The 19,642-nt window shown below is 36.6% G+C and overlaps 1 protein-coding gene across 1 annotated transcript in view; it reads left to right on the top strand.

The window, feature by feature from the left end:
• Positions 1 to 1,318: 1,318 nt before the first annotated feature.
• The window catches only part of HTR4 (5-hydroxytryptamine receptor 4), a 3,476,249-nt gene continuing 3,457,925 nt past the window's right edge, over positions 1,319 to 19,642 (top strand). The window contains exon 1 of the mRNA XM_044069347.1: positions 1,319 to 1,722. The gene's annotated coding sequence lies outside the window, so the exon portion shown is untranslated. The remainder of the gene's footprint in view (positions 1,723 to 19,642) is intronic.

Genomic DNA, 19,642 nt, shown 5'->3' with positions numbered 1-19,642 from the left:
TTGAGATACCTGGTCACCATAACATGATGCCCCAAAATCTTTATGAATAAGAAATTGGAGGGATTCCAACAGAAGTAAAAGCCAAGATGTTTCCTCTTCCTAACCAATAGCAACATGTTCAATTCAACTTGAATTCTGGAAATACAGTTTAGCTTCTGCCTTACTGAAAGGATAATCTTCGACAATATGTTACTGGGTCAGAAATAGACCAGGAAATATATAGTGTGTGCGTGTGTGTTTTTATTGGCTTAGAGCGGCCAGACTCATTCCTTGTGTATGCATTACCACAATAAGAAACAACATCGGAAACATTTATTTACAGAAACACTCGCGATTTACAGCAGAGAACGACAGTAAATGAAATGGGAGAAGAAGAGGACAGGTGAATTAAGAAGGGACGAAACATTACTGGAGAGAATTACCAATGATTGCTAGGTGAACTCGGTGTGACACACGCATTACTTGTAATAATATTAAACACTCAATGTTTGCATGGGTCCATTCATTGCTTTACACGTTGTTTCCCACTTAGATGCACTACAACACGTAATGAGTAGTAATGAGTAGCTCCGTGCCAAATGGAGAAAGTGGGCTGTGCGTGTGTGTGTTGGGGAGGGGGGGGTCACGCGCCGTCTGGACCCCACCATCAAAGTCCGTATTCTAGTGGCTGCCACCTAACTGCAAAACCAAAACATTATTCGTGTTTAAAATTTTAAAAACTACATCTGAACACTGCCTTTTGAAATAGATTCACTCCTCTTTAACTAGTCTATTTACTATTTTGCCAGATTCTTACAGGTCTTTTCCAACAGCTACACACTCTGAACTTCATTCAAGTAGCATTGCTCTTATACGTATGCCTTCATGAGCGCTACCGGATTTTGAAGCTGTTTACCTTGTTTAATGTTGGTACACGTTCCTCTTTTTGATATATGACTTCGTGGTTCTACCATGACAAAAATAATTTGCAGCTATGAGCTATTTTGTAGCTCGAAGCTAGTCTCAAACGCTTGTGTACGTAGCCAATTTCTGCATTTTATATTTACATTTTCTTCCAGTCTTTAGGGTAGCAGTCATTTAACTTGCTAATTTGAGACTCCTCATGAAGACCCGCAAACGTAATCTAGTTTTTCTGACGGTGGAATAAATTCTTGTATAAACTACACTAGAGTTTAATTCCATACATGGTGGCAGGAAATCGGGCAGGCGTGGGTAAGGGCGGAAGAGGTCTGCCCTTCTTCTTCTCCTATTGGCTGACCGTAAACTCAACAGGGGAGGCTGGACTTCGTGGGCAAGGCTTTGAAAAAGTGGGAGAGCGCGTGCGAGAGTACTCAGCGAGCTGCTGGTGTACGCAGTATTAGCTAAGTTACATGGTGCATACCTGCACATCACGCACAAACACAGCATGTGCTCATATTACTCCCCCAAACAAAACATGCAGATATGGGACTAGGACAAATATGGATCTTTTCCGTGACCCACTGAAAGCTCTTTTCTGAAATGTCATATTGATGTTTCCTCTTTCTCTTCAAACTCCATTCCACACCGCACCACTGTCTTAAAAATTGAGGAATTCAGCACTTGCCTGTTTTTTAATAAACAGCTTTCACTGCAACCAGTGTTTGGGATAATATAGATGTGACTCCAAACCGGAGATGAGAGCAACACCGGTGGGTGCTGGATCATGCCTCTGAGGACGGCTAGGGCTATCGTACTGCAATGGTAAGTAGCCCCAGTCCAGGCGATGGACATAATAGTCTTAGGGCTACAGATGATTATTATGATTTGCATATTCAAAATTTAGGTACTGGAAATGCTGCTGATGTTTATTTAACGCTAACATATTCAGACGAAAGTTAACGTTTCTTTTAGCTCTTAAATATAATATCATGGAATTTTCAGGACGGAAGCAGGGGGAAATAACCTACTATTGCTTTGGCTTCATATTTTGAGCTTTTTCTAAATGTGTTGACAGGAGCAGACTTAGTTTCAAGTTTATAGCGTTGCTTTTACCTTTATTAAACTCTGAAAGCCAAAATATTAGAATTCTTGTTTTATCAGAGAAAGTCTGTATGCCCTGGTGCATTTGTTGCATCTATTCGGGTGAAAGTGCTTTTCAAACTTTCACTTGTTCATCAGTCCGTCTGTAGAGAAAATCGCATCTCCCCATAGTAGCTATACCTTGCAACCTTCTGTTTTAGAAATCAGGCGGAAGTATTAATAATAATAATAATGATATATTGATTCTAAATTCAGTAATAATATATGACTACCACCTGCTGTGAGATCTGCTGCAAAAACTCCCTACCAGCGTGGTTCGTTTTAATAATTTTAATAATTTTCTGAACCAGAGACAGCAGTGGTATTGCTGGGTGATAGGTAAAATTCAGAACTCAGTGACATAAATGTGCATTTTTTTTACAGGAAGGCAAACATCCTTTGAATGAAAAGTTACCCACGTCCCTGAAACTAAAAGGTAGTGAAGGTCAGAAAAGGGTTTTCTGCTTTGGTGTTCTTTGCGGTTTGTGATTCTAGCCAGCTTTGGTACAACCCTCCTTGTTGCATGTACACTCAGCAAGTTTTACTTCACCAGCTACACGGGTTTTCCGTTGATCAGCTATGCCTGTAGAAATGACACTTAGTTCTAGAATTACATTCCAGATGCTGTAATTATGGCCATTATTGACCAGTAATGCCATATTACTGTTGGCAAGTTAAGGAAGGGCACCGATATTGACTATGGAAAGCCGGGAGTTAGTATTTAGCTTTCAGCGTTCAGCATTATTGGGTATTTCTATCTATATATCTGCAAACCTATTACGCAGGAATGTGGAATGATGCAAAATAAATAAATAATTCAGATATTTTATAGGAGGCTAAAAATATTGATTCTATGAGATGATGTGCTAGAAAGTGTTTCTTCACAGCTGAATGTCTTTAAAACTGTGTGAGCACCCATCCACCTTAAAAAGGAGACGCTGTTGCTTATTTTGCTCATGAGAATAATTTCTGAAGTACATAATATTCACTTGCACCTGGGTTTAAGTAATGGTTGGCATGTGTACACCTGTCTTTGTATATATAACATACGGTCATTGATTTGGTACAATCAGTAATGTTTATTTTTCTTGTCTGGCAATTATGCGTCTCTGAATAAACTGGTTGGAAGTGAAAAGCACATTGAACCTAAGTCGGAACCCTGCCGAGTTTTATTAAGGAGATAACATTTATCAGGTCAGCCTCGGTATGCTTGTATTCTTTTATCCAGAGACTGAATTTTAAAGAAAGAATCGGCTGGTGGTGTGATTTGTGTATCTGTGGACTGTCGTGTAAGCAAAGATTAACGGTATATAGTGCCACCTTTGCTCTGTCAACATATTAATTCTGCTTATTGCTTCATTATAACTGGAAATATATCAAGTATCAGAAGAAATCATACATGCAAACTTGAAAACAAATCGTTTTGGGGGGGCCGTATTTTCATTGCATAATTCCTATTTTTCCATTGTGCTTGGATTTATCTTGAAGGTGTGCCTTCAGTTTGGTGTCACAACTTGTTGCATTTTAATATTGTTCTAAATCGAATCATTGTAATGTTGAACAGAATTTCAGATCTACCCCAATTGTTTATCCTTTGGTATAGAACACAAACTAAATTCTCCTTCTAGTGTGTTTAATAATGTGCAGTCAACAATGGAAAAGTCAACAAGTATATTAATGTACAATGAAGCAGTCTGCTATAAAATACTTTCAGAGCAACTGTTATTTCTGTATTAACATAAATTAAAAATTCTAGCTAAACTCCTGTAGCAAAAAGTTAAATGTTGGAGTGTGGTTTAATAAGATCTCTTAAATAAATTGTAGTCTAACACATACCTGTGTAGTAATATGTCTATGAAGCTGTAGATGCCAAGTTTGTTTACATTTTTCCATGTGCAGGTCCATGTCCAGGTTTGATAGGACTAGCAAACTCGGTACATGCACAGAGTTAATTCTGTCCTGACTATAATGTTTTCAGTCAATAGATGGTGTCCACATTGCACACATTGTATGATACTGTAAATCTGAAAATATTTTTGTTTTCCTATTAGAAAGTAGTATCAGCTAAACATGTCTTCATTTGAGAAAATATTAAACATCAAAGATACTTTGTTGCTAAAAAGGTTTCAGACTTACATGCTTCGAATGACAGCCTGTAAAACTTTGCTTAAGTAAATAATACTGTTGCATATTCAAGTTTTTTTATCAGCACTAGAAATTTCTGGTACAATTTATTCTTTCACTCTGTAGTTTGAAGGCAATATTGCACTGCATAGTCTGTTTACAAGAAACTGAAACTACTAGTCATGTGTAATATATCTGTAAAGAAGAACTAGTAATATTATAACATTAAGCCACTGTCAGAAATATTTATGTTTTGTACGTTGACCATCAGATATAATTTCAATGAAAGATAAGTTTTAAAAAGCAAACATTGTAAAATACAGTAGCCGTTTCTCATTGAGGTGGTGGTACTCTAAATAAATGAAGAATTAAGTGGAGTACATATCTAAAAGATTGTGACAAAACAATGCAAACAGTGAAATGTTTTACAACACTGCAGAAATTAAATTATTTGACCAACAGTTAATATCAGCAGATTGTATCTGCATATACAGCAAACTAAGGATATGCTATGCAAATAATGTTGTTGTAAAGCATAAAATAAATTCTATCAATTCTGCATGCAATTAGCTATATAGATAATTGTATTTTAAATGCATCGGAGCAAACTGAAATTCTAGAACTGGTGTAACGAATAAGGATGGCAATGCTACTGCTACTAATAATAATTACATAGTGTTAAGTGGTAATGCTCCCACTGCTTATAACTTGTCAGTATAAATTATGAAAAGGCTAATCAAAATACAAGGTTTTGATTGTCCAGTATCACCTTTCATCTGCGCCAGTATAGCAACAACCCACTTGAAAATACTTCCAGAAATACAGGCACATTTCTTTTTTGATAGAACAGACATCATTAGAAACAAATGCATCTCTAAATTTATGGAAGGTCTGCAAATTTCAAAAATGATCTTTTATGGTCTTTTTCTATTGATTGGCTGGTTAATACTTATGCAGCACAACCATTAACACAACTCTTGCAGCATTATACATATATCACTGCTTGTTTTTATCTGCTGATATATCTAGACAGCAAAAATGGCTAGGTTTTTATACAGACATCTGGAGGCAAAAATAGTGCACTCTGTAGTACTGTTCATATTTGCACTTCCCCTTACCACCTCACACATTCACACTTAAATATACCAAATTAATTGAATAACAATTGGTGTGAATTTCACATAAGAAGGAAAAATTGCATACTAGACCATGTAGAATGATATTTTTCTTGTTTTTAGAATGTATTTGTCTGAAGACTTGCGTGGATGTTGTCATGTTTCAAAAGCGGTCATCTTTAACTGTGTTCCCTGAAAATTGAACAAGGTATTTTAACAATAAAAAAAATAATGTACACCTTTTCTTAATATCTATCCATAAACCCTTTTTTGCACATGGGGTCAAGGAGTCACTTCAACAGCTACAATTATCTAGAGCCAAGGTTTACACTGCCAGGTGGCTAGCCCTGCCACGTTAGTATTCCGCACTATACACTCACACCTATGGCCAATTTAGAGTGTCCAGTCCTCCTACTACATGTCTTTGGAATGTGGGAGAAAATGGGAGCACCCTGAGGAAGCCCACACAAACACAATGAGAACATACAGACTCCACACACAAGCTCCCCAGCCAAGAATCAAACCAGGAAACCTCTTGTGGTGCAACAACATTATCTGCTGTACCACTATATTGACTGCTTTTCTTAATATTACAGCACCTATTTCAGAAGGTAAAAATACTGATGTTTCTTTTTTGTTTAGGAAACAACTTATAAAGGAATATGTGCTCAGTGGTGACATGACCTCACTATAAAAACACATTATAATATAGCCCAACAAATTGTTAGAAGATGAAAAAGTGGAAAAAAGTCAATACAATGTGCTGGGTTACACTTTTTTCAGAATTTTTCAGTGATTTTTTTGTTCCTTTATATGATATGAATTTTGTATAAAATATAAAAGCCTAGCCACAAGCCAGATGAATGCAATAGTACAGAGTTTGTCTTAAGTTTTTATGGAAGTTCCTGTCTGCAAACAATAATGGAGCATTCTTTACACCAGTGTTCACAAATGTCAAAATGACCATCATGTACAGCAGTTATAAAATTACCAGTGTCATGTAATCATTTTGAAATGGTGGGTTCACAACATATTTAGTGATGATGAGCAAAATAAAAGGGATAGCTTTTTAGCAAGCTTATAATTTCCCTTTGTTCACTACATGTAGACTGTTTAAGACAATTGATGAGGTGAAAAATTACTGTTGAGGATGAGCCATACTTTAATCTTTGTACTTCTGACCATTTTCAAGAGTGCGAGCTTACTGCTGAGTATTTTGGACTGTTTTGTATCTAGGTATAAAAATGGGTCTCCTGTTGAAAGTGGGTGGATCACAAATGCAATCCTGAGAAGAGGAAGAATGTGCAAAATGGAGAAAATATAAGGCAAGTTTGAGAGTGATGTACATCTGAACATCTCCTTTAGTCTGAAGTGCAGTGGTTTCAGAGTTTACACATAAGTAACAGAGATGTGGAGTGTTGAAGGCCACTAAATACAATAACAGTTTTTTGTGGAGATACCTCTGGTGTCTGACTGTGGTGAATAAAAAATTCTTCCAAATGTAATGTATTTCAACTTGTTTTGCATACAGGTACTACCAGTGGTAAGCAACTTGACAGTGGTTTAACTGTGACAAAATGAGGAGGCAAGGTGCTTTTATGCACAGGCTGCACATTACCCCTCAATAAACACTTTTTGATAGGATGAACATCTGATATTTTAATGTAATTATGTAAAGAAAGTCTACCTATAGTATTGTATTTCAACTTGCTACACAGACACACATGTAAACACAGATGCACACATATACACAACCCCTGACAGTCCAGAGATTTAACCGTAATCAGCTAAACGCTGTGAAAAGGTATGCTCATGTAGAGCTTAACATTCACCCCATCCAAATTTCATTTACTGCCTTTTGACTGGGGTCACCCCGGTTGTTTACCATTGATCATGTATATATACACACAGATCTGCTTTACCACCTATGGCTGTTTAACTGTGATAAAACAGAACTAAGTTAGCTGCTTTCACTCACAGACTACCTCCCGCAAGAACATCACATTTTTTGAATAAGTACATCTCCGTTGTTTGAGAGTGATCAAGGAATGTAAATTCTGTTTAAAACAATATTTTCAACTTTTTTAACAATTATAAACAACATTTTTACCACTTGCGGGCATTTTTACTATGATAAAGTGGCAGTCAACAATCTACTTTCACACATAGACTACTCGTTGACATACATGTGTTCTCATACTAATGGCTGAGTATAGGTCTGATGTTAGTTTGTGATCAAGTGAAAAGAGTTCTGTCCATTGCAAGTTATTCATCTTCTTGCACATATATGTGCATGCCCACACTCAAAACCAGAATTCCACAGTGATCAAGGTAATTAAATTTTGCATAAATGTCTTCATCTTATTTTAAACCCTGACTCCTTGTCATTGTTTAGCTGTGGTCACACTGGTAGTGTAGTGAAAGAATACAGACTAGTTCCATCCCCAGATCATAACATCATTAAACACTCACATGGACACACACACACACACACACACACACACACACACACACACACACACACACACACACACACACACACACACACACACACACACACACACACACAAGCACACATAAAAACATGCACCATACACTTATATTCAGTTGGAGCTATGACTTCCCTAATATTTCTCTTTATTACCCCATGACTGGATCATTCTACCTAAGATATTCCTTAATGACACCGAGTTTAATATGATGCCCCTAATGAATGCAGATTAATGTTATCTTGAAGATGAAGTAGCAGCAGTGTAATGCTGACTAAATGCATTGCAGTCCTGTTTTCAGTTATTTATTTATTTGTTTGGTTAATTGCAAGGTCATTGGTTTTCTTGTTTTAGTTTATTATGCTAAATGATTAGCCTTGTATATAAAAAGTAAAGGACTGAGCTTATTATTAAAAATAAATAAATAAATGTCTGTTACAGCAAATATCTTTACTTGGCTGTCTATTTGTTCACTAACATATAATATTAAGAAAATGCTTTCATATTATGGCTTCTGGGTGCTTACTTTTATAGAATACAGATTGTTTTTATATGTGCAGTTTTTAACAACTAGGATGAAACACTAGTGGAAAACAAAAAAAATAATAAGACAGAGGAAACCGACCACAACTCTGAATTTTGACAACATGCTAAAAAAAGCAGACGTGTATGTATATAAAAAATGACGACAGACTTTCATATGACTGGTAAAGGTCATGATCACAAAATAAAGGATAGTTATGGCATCTAAGCAATATTATGGGGAATTGAAGCTGAAGATTACATGACATAAAGCCATTCCTGGACATGTGTCATTCATTCAACATGGCTTTACAACACTGAATGACTCCCAAAGTGGCCTGTGGGTTCACTTATTTGAGCTTTAATAAAAAGGATATACCACAAATTCCATCCATGATACAAAGTGACGTTAGGCATCCTAGGTAAGATCTCTACCTCAATGTTTCAACATCTGGGGTCCAGTGCTGACCTCTAGTCAGGCTCAGCAGATAATTTGGATTCATTCATCCTTCTGAAACTATGACATCTGATTGGCAATTCTATACTCCCTGCCCTCTTTCTTTCTTTCTTTCTTTCTTTCTTTCTTTCTTTCTTTCTTTCTTTCTTTCATTCTGTCTGTCTATCTATCTAATATGTTTGTATGGAGAATGGTTGACAGAACAGTTAGAGTCTCATTCCATCAGCCTTTCATCAAACTTCATGCTATCTGCTTTCCTTAAAACTACATAAATATGTGATTTGTTTTTCAAGGAGGCAAGGCCCAGCAGCCTCCAAACCTTGCATCGATGTATATAGTAAGTCAATATTACTATTGGAAAAAAAAAGCGTATCATCAAAAAATGAAAGTAGCACCACCCCTACCCTTAAAGAATTGATTCCTCTACTGAAAGATATAAGAAGTTTAGAACTGCCAAGGAATCCTGCCTCTCACAGCAACAAATTAAATGGTAAGATTTTGGATCCATTCACCATACAAGGGATATATTTATTTAAAGCAACCTGATCTGAATGCTGCTATTGCACATCTAGAAAACTGTTTAATTGATTTCATGTTTTTGCTTATTCCTCATTAAAATTAAGGTGTTATTCGAATTTTTAATTCTAAGATTTGTAAATAAGGTTATTCTTATGGAAAAAAGCCCAAACAAACATGGCCCAGTTCTTTTTAATCATAACATAGACTCCATGTCTGAATCAAATACAATACATTCTTATTCTCCGATATGTAAGGGTCTTAGGGCACAGTATTTTTATTACAAGGGTATATATGCAACCCCTCAGATGGTAGATATTGAGGAACTCTGCTCCATTCAGAAGTTATGTGTTTGTAACTGGAAAAAAAAAAAACTATAAACTAGTTTTTGGAAAGGCTGGATTTTTTGTTGTACATATATGTGCAGTTACTAATCAAAGATTCTAAGCTATTATGATAAGACAAGTGTCCGTGTTTGTTTAGTTGATGATAATCAAGGCTGAGTACAAGTTTGTTTTGATGCTTGTCTACAGGCATCATAACAATCATAAACAATAAAACAAATAACAGAATGGAAGTAAGCAACATAGAAATAAATATAACAAGATTAATAAAACATTGAATAAAATAATATGAAATTATCCTATCTAAAGCTAATCTAAGGCTAAACCATAATTAAGACATAAATGGAGTATCTGGATAAATTAAGCAATTTCAAAATGGAGTAACAAACTGGAAAATTTACAGCAAAGATCATATCTCTCAACCCCTTAGGACAAGAAATCTGGACAAAGCCTGACAAAATGAGGAACCAAAGACCCAAAGATAGGGGCATAGTTTAAATATTGCTCCTATAAACTTAGAAAGTTGCTGGAATAACAGGGATTGTGTTAACATATATTTTCTGAATTATTTTGAAGTCTGAAACTCAAATGTATGTCATTATTTGGTAACTTCAATCCTTGGTGATTTGTCAGAAAACCACAACTTTTGTGAGGAACAAACCAAAACTATGAGGCAAAACTCTGAACATTCTGCAAAAAAAGACTATAACCCTCAAATAAACTCAGTGAGGAAAAATGGTTAGGCCTAACAGGCATATATGGAACCACAGGTTAATGGGGACCCATATATTGTAGAGTGCATTGTTATTCATATATGCGTACCCTAAGCCTAACCCTGCTGCTGCCTCTAACCCCAGTGCTATACATTACCTTATCAAAAAAACATTCGATGCAGTACCACTATTTGGACAATTATGTATTGGAATACTATTCATTTGTTTTTCTTCTTTTTTTTTTTTTATCAGTTGACTGATTGGAAGAAGGAAATCATTTAAATCATTTGTTAATTTGCATTTTTGATTATCCTAGATTTCTGTATTTATGGTTTCTGCATGTCAGTGAAAGATAACATAGCCTCATACTTAAATATATGAACACACACACACACACACACACACACACACACACACACACACACACACACACACGTGTGTGCATGTGTGAGTGTGCGTATGTCTGTGTGTGTGTGTGTGTATATATACATACACACATATATATATATATATATATATATATATATATATATATACACAGATAGATAGATAGATATACCTGTGTGTGTGTGTGTGTGTGTGTGTGTGTGTGTGTGTGTGTGTATACATACATACATATATATATATATATATATATATATATATATATATATATATAGATAGATATATCTATATCTATATATGGGTCTACGTGAAAAGAGTGAAAGCCCACTTACCCAAACACAGTAACACCAAGATGACATCACTGAATCTTCATTTAAATGAATCTTCACATAACCGAGAAGTTACCCAGAGAAAGGAACTGGTTGGCCAACTTTGGAAAATTGCCCTTTTCCCCACTATAGTGTGATCTTGGAGTTGGTATAATTAGTTAGGGGGCACAGGGTGCAGCCCTCCACTTGTGTGGGTTCAGAGTGCTTCAGTGTGCTTTCTTGCAATTGTTGGCCAACCAGTTCCTTTCGCTGGGTACGTTCTCGATTATGTGAAGATTTGTTTAAATGAAGATTTGGTGATGTCATCTTGGTCTTGTCATCTTTGAGTAAGTGGGCTTTCAGTCTTTTCAAGCAGAACCACCTATGTATATGTATGTGTGTGTATATATATATATATATATATATATATATATTTATTTAACATTTGTTGACTGGGAAAGTCCGACTAGGTTCCACAAAGCCTGTTTTCAGTGGAGGCCCAGGGAGAAATGCTCCAGATGCATGTCTTTGGAATATGGGAGGAAACCGGAGTACCCAGAGAAAACCCATGCGAACACAGGGAGAACATGCAAACTCCACACAGAAGGCACCACAGCCGAGAATCGAACCGGAGAACCTCTTGCTGTGAGGTGACAATGTTAACCGCTGCACCACTGCGCCGCCCTATATATATATGTATATATAAACAACAGACCCAAACATCAACATTTAAAATGCTGACCACAAGAGGTCTTCAATGTGAATGTCAACAAGTTTATATGGATCTGCTGAGCAACAATCTTGGCACATGCAAAACATTAATTAAAAACAAAAAAGAAAATAGAATAAAACATCATTTTTGTAGGGGGGTTATTATGCTGCACCCCCACACCCCCCTGCTAATTTTATATATATATATATATATATATATATATATATATATATATATATATATATATAATAACTCTGAGACACAGTGTCGAGGAAAGGACATATTTCCAACCAGAGAATTGTACGATCTTACATTCTTGTAGGCCATCTGTGTAGTCAACCAAATTTTGCTGGTTGCAGATGTTGAACAAATAGGGAATCGACAAACTTCAGTTCCCTCATTTCTACCTTTCTATCTATCTATCTATCTATCTATCTATCTATCTATCTATCTATCTATCTGTTTTATGGATTTATTTAACCTGATGAAATGTAAATGTTAACATGCATAATTTTCACATGCTACTATGAATGCGTTGAGGAATCAGGTTGAGGAGACTCTGGAGAGGTGGAGATATGTTCTAGAGAGCAGAGGAATGAAGGTCAGCAGGGCTAAGACAGAATATATGTGTGTAAATGAGAGGGAGGGTAGAGGAATGGTGAGGATGCAGGGAGTAGAATTGGTAAAGGTGGACGAGTTTAAGTACTTGGGATCAACAGTTCAGAGTAATGGTGAATGTGGAAGAGAGGTGAAGAAGAGAGTACAGGCAGGGTGGAATGGGTGGAGAAGATTGTCAGGAGTGATTTGTGACAGACGGGTACCAGTAAGAGTGAAAGGGAAGGTCTACAAGAGGGTAGTGAGACCAGCTATGTTATATGGGTTGGAGACAGTGGCATTGACAAAAAGGCAGGAGTCAGAGCTGGATGTGGCTGAGTTAAAGATGTTAAGATTTGCACTCGGTGTGACTAGGATGGATAGGATTAGAAATCAGTATATTAGAGGGTCAGCTCATGTTGGACAGTTTGGAGACAAAGCAAGAGAAACGAGATTGCATTGGTTTGGACATGTGCTGAGGAGGGATGATGGGTATATTGGGAAAAAGATGCTAAGGATGGAGCTGCCAGGTAAGAGGAATAGAGGAAGGCCTAAGATAAGGTTTATGGATGTGGTGAGAGAGGACATGCAGGCGGTTGGTGTGACAGAGCAAGATGCAGAGGATAGGAAGAAATGGAAAGAGATGATCTGCTGTGGTGACCCCTAACGGGAAAAGCCGAAAGAGAATGATGACTATGAATGCGTTGATCATGAATCTCAGCTCATTAAAACACAGAAAAAGAAAAAAACAAAAGAAGACATCATTTTTTCTGGGGACCAGTCCTCCTACACAAGCACTCCTTGTTAATTATATATACTATTTCCCAGATTACATAATACTCAGGGAAAGGACAAATACGCCAACTCTGATAATTGTTTGATCTGCTATTTTTGTAAACACATGTTGACCATCTGATTAGTTGACCAAATTGTGCGGAGTAAATAGATTTCCACAAAAGCATCATTTGACAAAAGTAGAGGAACCCATATATGTGTGCATGTGTGTGTGTATACAGTGTGTGTATATATATATATATATATATATATATATATATATATATATATGTATATATATATATATATATATATATGTATATATACACACACACACACACACACACACACACACACACACACACACACACATATTAGTCTGTGTCAGAAGCTTGAGTTTTCAGAAACACGAAATTCATACTGTCAAGACGATATGATCAAGTTTCTGAAAACTCAAACTTCAAAAAACTTCAAAAATTCTATCTTTTTTCTATATTTTTGCAGGGGGTCAAGCCCCCTGCATGCCCTGCATATTATATATACCAACTCCGAGAACATACTACACTGGGGAAAAGGGTACATTCCCTGATCCTCACTGTACTGCGATCTCTATTCTAAAACGTTTGTCATCTGGACAATATAAATTTTGAGTTTCTAAAAACCTGAGCTTCTGATGGGAACCCATAAATACACACACACAGACAGACACCCACACACACTTACACACACTTTGCATATTTGATGCTGTTTTATCAACACATTACAGATGCTAACTGTTCATTACAATTAGTTTTGCTCACAGAGCATTCATTGTCATAGTAAATATATGGAATTCCATTTATCGAAGGTTATGCACATCCACATTTATGTATTTATTTATGAATGTATGTGTGTATGCATGTATATAAATATGTATATATGTGTTTATTTGCTTGCTTTTGTTGACTGGAAAGGTATGTTTGGGTACACAACCCTTTTTCAACTGAGGACAAAAGCTCCATTACATTTCATCATTACAGAAATACTGCGGGACTTAACATGTTGAATACAGACATTATTGACTACATAATGTGAAAAGCTGAAGCATTTCAGACGATCAGTTAGTATTGCATCAACAAAAGTACAAAGTTTTTTTTCATTCTTTTATACATATTTGCACATTTACATTTTGGCTTGCTGGAGGTATGTGGGGGTAAAGTACCAGTCAGAGATTTTCTGGAGAAGATTATACTCCAAATTGTGAAATTAATTTAAGCAATGTCAGTTGCACTGTGCCACTGGAAAAGAATGGAGATAGTTGGCTTTGCTGGTTGGTGCTGTATCTTGTGTGCCTTTTCTAGCTGAGTGTAATTCATAAAAATGTTGAAGTTTGAGACAGATGATTTTTTTTGGCATGCTTCTTTTTTTATTGATTTTTTAAAAATGAATATAACATGTCATGTCAAAAGTAAAGAAACATACATACATTTTCAACAATTTTACCACTCAAAGTGAAAAACTTCATAACAATCAACTAAAGGAACACAAACATATTTACAAAGGTATCTATTTAAACCAATATAAATTAACTTTTCAGTATATAATTTATTTTCATAACATATTTTTTGAAACTTGTGCAATGATGAGTTCCATTAGATATGCTTGTTGCAAATGTGCCCATTTTGTTATAGTACTCTTTGATCAGGACATTCACGGTGGTGCAGTGGTAGTGTTGTTGCCTCACAGCAAGATGTTCTCCCGTTCGATTCTCGGCTGGAGTGCGGTGGAGTGCCTTCTGTGTGGAGTCTGCATGTCCTCTCCGTGGTTGGGTGGGAATTTGAAAGACATGCGTAAATGGGCGTGCCTTCATTGAAGGTTGAACGTTGAGCTGGCACCTCGGCGTTCATCAAAATCTACTACCAATCATTAGCAGACCGGAGTTCTGCTGTGGCGACACCTAACTGGGAAAAGCCGAAAGACAACAACAGCAACTCTTTGATCATGGAACATTGTGTAGACTGTACATTTGTGAGAATGGATTATGCATTTAGTAGGCTTAGTAAAATGGGAGTTTATCTGTGGCTAAACAACTTTGGTCTGTGAAATATTATCATAATATGTATATATGTGTGTGTGTGTGTATATATATATATATATATATATATATATATATATATATATATATATATATATATATATATACATATATATATATATATATATATATATATATGGGTCTACTTCAGTAGACTGAACTTTTATGTACCTGACACTGAAGTTTCCCAGACGAAAGCACCGACAACTTCAGAAGACCGACATCTAGAACACTGACTTTGCATGCGATGTAAGTAACCGCTTGGCGATCCTGTTGAACTTTGCCCCTTACCCATCTTGGTAGTGCAATATCGGAGTTAGTATATTTAGTTAGGGGGTGTGGGAGGTGAAGTGCCCCACATACGGCAGTGTGGGGGGCAAAGCCCCCACATCAGTGGGTTTAGTTTAGTTTTGTTAATTGTTTTTGTTCAGGATGGCCAAGCAGTTACTTTCCTCGTGTGTGAAGTCGGTGTTCCGGATGTTGGTCTTCTGTTGTTGTCAGTGCTTTTGTCTAGGGCAAGTGACTGTTAGGTAAGTAAAAGTTCGGTCTACCCAAGTAGGCTCATATATATATATATATATATATATACATATATATATATATATATATATATACATATATATATATATATATATATATATATATATACACATATATATATGTATATATATATATATATATATATATATATATATATATATATATACACACATATATATATATATATATATATATATATATATATATATATATATATATATATATATATGCCCTAGCAATCACTGGGCTTTTTAGATTGCTGGTCATATTGTAGGTTATTGTTAATAACTACCCAAAGAAACATAGTGTGAGTTACTGAGTAAAAGTGTTTACATGAGTTTTTTTCCACTAGAGAATGGGATGTTGATGTCCTTTTTATGTGGTGGATATGAGCTGAGGATAAGATAATTAGTTTTAGAAGCAGTTGTAACTAATCTAACTGGGGCTTAATGGACTGGAATGATTCTTGAGCAATGCACTGTAAAAAAGAAAGGATAAGAGCAGTACAGACAATCATTCAGTCCTCAACAGACGGGATAATGCTGGCTTCATAATGCTGCATACTGGGGATGAATAAGTTACAAAGCAGGTAAAATAGAGCCTTTTTACACACCTATTTGTGCTGGAATGTGCACAGAGTAAGAGTCTTGCTAGTAAGCACACTGGGTCCTATTGCTTGGATAAACTGATGAAGCAGGCAATTGTGCAAGAGCTGAGACCAAGACTGAGAATATGATGGGTAGCAAAGGATGGGATACCATGTTAAATGGCATTAGAGATGTTAGAGGATCAAGGTAGCGACATTTTGTTTTTGAAAGATGGATTCAGCAAAGCAGTCTCAGTGCTATATTTGGAGCAAAAACCATGCTGAGTAGGGGTAACAGGTATTTTTCTAATGGAAATGTCATGATTTATGAGTAGACACCCATTTAAAAATGCTAGAGTGACTTAGGGGAATTTATTGCAGGGGTATGTAACTGGAAAGTTATATAGAAGAGTTGCTTTGTGTAGGGGAATGATGTGGGATTCTTTTTTTCCAAAGAGATGGTGTATATGAATCCTGAATGAATTTGCTAACAAATTAGACACTAGGAAAGATAGTGCATAGATTCCTATTTTGATATATTCTGCCAGAAAATGGTCTGCTGTTGGTGTGGCATATTTTAGTCTAAGCTTCGTTGTTTAGTAGTTGTGGTTCATAAGTTCATAGACAGTTACTAGGCTAATGGCTCTAGAGCCCTTACAAGCCTATCCATATTTATCCCACGTTGCCCCAATTGTCACTGGTTAGCTGAATGAATTCACAGAGGTATGGGTTTATGGTAGTTAATACCAACTTCCTCTGTCCAGGAAGGACATGGGCACCACCCCAGGAGTGAATTTGAGAACACCCATCCATTAATCTAGGTTGCGTTTGAAGAGGGTCAGGGAAGGACTCTGTGGGTATGAATTTGAGAACAGGTTTGGTTGTCTTTATGAATGTGATTATGGGTGAATTAGTGGTTGAAAGGGTATGAGGGTCTGTAAAAACTCTAGCAGAATATATGAAGTGTTCATTAATATTAGGTTAGTATCATCTGGCAGTAGGTTTGGCTGACATTTTTGCCTATTTTTAGGACAGCATTCACAGATTTACAGTAGTGTTATGGGTTGTATATATAGTATTGTTGTATAGTATAAACATTGTTTTGGTATATTTTGGTTTTACTGATATTTCTTAACTTTCAGTAGGTTTGGAGGTTGGAAGGTGACTTGTCCTTTTTCCATTGTCCACAACCATAGCTTTATGTACTGTTTTAAAGTTTTCATTTCATCCAAGTTCTCTGTTTCAACCCATTTTCCAAGAAGAGTGCATTTTTGTTCACCTACCTTGTAAATAAATCTCTATAACTTTAAAAACTGCTGATTAGGTGTGTTTACATGACTAGTATTGAACTGAAATAGGACACTTGGTAGAGAATGTGGACACTTTCTAATTACTACGATTTACTATACAGAAAGTGGTACATTATGTGCTGTTGAAGGGTATGAATGGTGCTTCCTATGTACTTTCAACTCAATATGAAGTATACACACCCCTGTGACCAATAACTTGCTTGGAAAAAGCTTGTTAGAATATAAAACCTGTGAAACAAGCAGGTGTGTCTTTGTTGATTATAATCCTTTGTTAATTGTAATATTTTGTAATTCTGACGTACTACTACTGTGTGTGGTCACTTGTATTTCTATGTGGACTATAGCTGCTGTGTTTGGAACAAAAATGGAGGAGGTTATTAAAGCCATAACAAAGCAAAGAACACCTCAGACTCTAGAAACCCTTTAAGACAAATGGATACGAAGAGCAATCAGAAGTGATAACACAGAAATGAAGTGATGCCAAATGTGCAACCACTGAGTAATATTTGGTTAACTGCACACAGCAGATAGCTTCATAACCAGTTAGTCACCTGACACAAGAAAAACTCATCTATTACTGGTGAAACTCGGAGAAGATGATACTGTGTTCCAACTAATGGCCTCTGAAAGTATGCAGCAAGAGAAAGTTTCCCCTTAAGTGAGTGGGACAAAATTTTACCTGTACATCTTACAGGGAACTATATGATAGCCTATACAGATATGGAACAGCAAGACACCAATGATTACAAAAACGTTTGGCTAGAGCAGCTGCTTCATTTATGGGGCCAGAAGACATTTTCGCTGGATGTTCATTGTGGACAAATTAATAAGGCCTCAGATGGCTGATCTGAAACACATATTGGGATTGTGGCTTGAAACTGATATAAATGCTGCACATAATCTTAAATATCGTAGCAGTGGATCGGTGTGTGTGTGTGTGTATTTGTGTGTGTGTGTGTGTGTGTGTGTGTGTGTGTGTGTGTGTGTGTGTGTGTGTGTGTCTCTGTGTGTGTGTGTATGTGTGTGTGTGTCCTCATGCACGCGTGCGCACATGTGCATGTGTGTGAACAGGTCTATATTACGCCGTCGAACACACAGGAGTTCGAACGATGTAATATCGAACCAGGATATTCAAAACCCAAAAAGTCCGAAAACACAGAACAGCGATTTTTTTCCCAGGGAAAAAAATTGCTGTTCCGGTACAAAAAAAAATGTATACTTTAAATTTAAACTAATGTGGGGACTTTGCCCCACACCCCCCAACATGAGGGGCTGTGACCTCCACACCCCCCTGCTTAAATATACCAACTCTGGGATCACACCACAATGGAGGAAATAGCAAGGCCGCGAAAATGGCCCACCGATTTTTTCCTTGGGGAAAAAAAATCGGTGTTCCGTGGCTTCACTATTTTCACATTTCGAACATATGGGTTCGATATTACAATGTTCGGACTCCTGTGAGTTTGACGTTGTAATATAGACCCATGTGCACTTGCGTGTGTATCTACATCTTAGTGCAGTGGTGAGAATAGGTTTTGCAAAATTAAGAAATAGTAGGTTAATTTTATTTTCATGGGTTCATAGCTTCATAGATGTTTACTAGGTTAACAGCCACAAGGGCATTTTTAAGCCTATCCATGCATCTCAAATTTCTGACAAGTTCTGGTACCATTCATAAGTGTAAGCAAGGGCTTTGGAGATGAAACATTTACCAGCAGGGAACTGGGAGATGAACCATTTACAGGTTACCTGTGTCCATTAGAGGTACAGGTTCCAAACCAGGGATGGATTTACTGTTCCCCATCCAATTGTTCAAGTTACACTTGAATTGGATCTGGGAGGAACTCTGCTTCACATGGATGGGGAGCCTGCTCCAGAGAAAGTGTAGTCTATGGGATACATACATGTCTGTCCAGCAGGTCCTATTTATATTACAGGCAAGGTTTAAGTCTTTAGAATGGGTAATTCTGGTGCAGTTTAGTTTTTGGATATGAAAATGGCCCATCAGGATGGGGTCAGACAATGTCTTGTATGTCGGGC

Source organism: Protopterus annectens, chromosome 4.part0 (assembly GCF_019279795.1).
Source record: "Protopterus annectens isolate FY-2018-M chromosome 4.part0, PAN1.0, whole genome shotgun sequence".
Lineage (NCBI taxonomy): Eukaryota > Metazoa > Chordata > Ceratodontiformes > Protopteridae > Protopterus > Protopterus annectens.
The sequence above is the reverse complement of the archived record's forward strand: the minus strand, read 5'-3'. Positions and strand labels throughout refer to the sequence as shown.